At 40.4% G+C, this 2572-nt stretch overlaps 1 pseudogene; it reads left to right on the top strand.

The window, feature by feature from the left end:
- The first annotated feature begins 370 nt into the window (after positions 1 to 370).
- Positions 371 to 2565, top strand: LOC147620100 (transcription factor MYB30 pseudogene; annotated as a pseudogene).
- The last annotated feature ends 7 nt before the right edge of the window (positions 2566 to 2572 follow it).

Raw genomic sequence — 2572 nt, 5'->3', positions numbered from 1 at the left:
ACTACTATAGTCGCTGTTCAGCCACCACCACTAGCAGCAAAGTCCACATCATGGCAACATGTGGAGCATCAATGGCGAGAGTTTAAAGATGAGCCTCGTCACTTACATCTTGGATTGGACATGGATGATGTCAGCCCATTTGGCTTCAAGTCCACATCATGGTCTACTTGGTCTATTGTATTGGTTAATTACAACCTCCCTCCATGGGTGGCAATCAAAAAAGTTCATATCATGGTTGCTCTCCTTGTACCAGGCAGGCATAGATGATGTTAGCCCATTTGGCTTCAAGTCCACATCATGGTCTACTTGGTCTATTATATTGGCTAATTATAACCTCCCTCCATGGGTGGCAATCAAAAAAGTTCATATTATGGTTGCTCTCCTTGTACCAGGCAGGTATAAGGTGGCAAACATGGATATGTATCTCAAGCCTTTGGTTGAGGAGATTAAGACACTATGACGAGTTATCATCATACATGACTTTTAAAGGCTAATAAATAGGCATGAGGTGGAGGTGAAAGGAGTTTTGCTTTGGACGATGCATGACTATACTGGGTTCTTGGAGTTCTCAGGTACCTACTTAAACGAGATAACTTTAAGCTTTAACCTTTAAACTTTAAGTTTATATCTCTATCTCAATCATCTCAATTTTAAAATAGGTTTGGCAACCTCCGAACATCATGCATGTATGATTTGTGGAGCATCACTTGTTTTGGAAAACCCTCTACACTTAAGAAGGTGGTGTATAACAAACATCATTGATTTATTCCACCTTCAAATCCCAAGTATGTGAAAAATGAGGTCTCACCACTTGTGTGATGAGAGGTAGGTATTGGTTTAAGGCATGGAGAATCCCCCCAATCCACCACCAAATGGGATGTCTAAACACTCAATCTTCTTTCATCTTCCATATTGGTTTGACATGAAGATCAATTATCTCTTAGATACCATGTATATCTAAAAGAACATGGCAAAAATATTTAGGACCATTTAATTGGTAAAAAAGATACCAAGGGTACAAGGGATGACTTACAAAACATTGGACGCCTTCAAAGTGCATGGCCAATTGAAAGTGATAGTGGCAACATGGTTCTACCAAAGGCACCATGGGTATTAACCAAGGAGCACAATATGGTGAAAAGTGTCATTGCCTCTTTTCGTACACCAATGGGAGTAATGCATTCATTCAAAGCAAGGGTGCAAGGGATGACTTACAAAATATTGGACGCCTTCAAAGTGCATGGCCAATTGAAAGTGATAGTGGCAACATGGTTCTACCAAAGGCACCATGGGTATTAACCAAGGAGCACAATATGGTGAAAAGTGTCATCGCCTCTTTTCGTACACCAATGGGAGTAATGCATTCATTCAAAGCGTACATTCCACAAAGACCCAAAAAAAATGGGAGGTACAATTATATGGCCTCAAGACACATGATTGGTATAAAATATTATAGGTATATAAATATTCGCTTATTCATTTTCTTTTTTTGCTACATAATTGGTAGGCTCATAAACTGACTTGCATTCTTGTCTATGCATAGTTTATTCTTCCAATTGCTATAGTTGGTTGTGGAGACAAGAAGGTGAGAGAGGCTATTCAAAAAATTGGAAGCTTGGTGAGGTATGAATCTTCTGTTCAATTCACTAGTTAAGTTATCTTGCTTATTTGATATTCTCATGCGCTCACAAGTTATGTATTGGTAAATAGTACACATGATTGCTATGTATGTAGTTACATATCCTTAAATGAGATAGATCCTATATTCATTGAGATGGCTCATCTCAATGATATTGAGATAGTGTTATGATTGAGGACAACTTTCCTAGAACAATTCTCACTAGCCAATTTCATCTTATAGTGCATTTGGTAAATAAAGTGGCCTTGTGTGGTGTTGTTCATGTTCGACGGATGTTTTTACTTTAAAGGTTCATGAAAACCTTAAAGGACTTTGTGAGACAAAGAGAAAGGCCAGAAACTAGCATGAATTTTATGTACTTGGCTACGGGATAGGTCTTCAGCGGTGTGGCTAGAGTTGCAGGTTGAGATGGAAGAATTATCTGCAGCCGGGCATCAGACGAGGCAACTTCTCCGCCGAAGAAGAGCATGCCATCGTTCAGCTGCAAGCCCTTCTAGGAAACAAGTGGTTTACCCTCCCGGCGTTTATATATCAATGAACGATTCGCACCTTAGATTATATTTTCTTAGATTATATGAGATGGTCGTTCGTTTAATAATGTTCCCGATCTCTGGAGTAATTGACGTTGATGGTTTGATGATTTGTTGCATGTGATGATGAACAGGTGGTCTACGATAGCTGCTCAACTCCCCGGAAGAACCGACAACGAGATCAAGAACTACTGGCGCTCGCACTTGAAGAAGAGACTGTGGAGCTGCATGGGAATCGACACAGAAGCACGTTTTCGGGGGGTTACTAGTGACGATCAAGCGCATGACATTTCCACGGTTCCTGGCATTCCTTCGACTGCACCTGTGCTCTCGAATTACATCAAACAGCTATCCCAGAGCAGCTACACTGCAGTGCAATATATTCCTGCAACATAGTTGAGAA

This window comes from Cibotium barometz, chromosome 32 (genome assembly GCF_041138505.1).
Source record: "Cibotium barometz isolate CiBa-2024 chromosome 32, ASM4113850v1, whole genome shotgun sequence".
Taxonomy (NCBI): Eukaryota; Viridiplantae; Streptophyta; class Polypodiopsida; order Cyatheales; family Cibotiaceae; genus Cibotium; species Cibotium barometz.
Note: the sequence above shows the minus strand (reverse complement) of the source record. Positions and strands in the feature narration are given on the sequence as shown.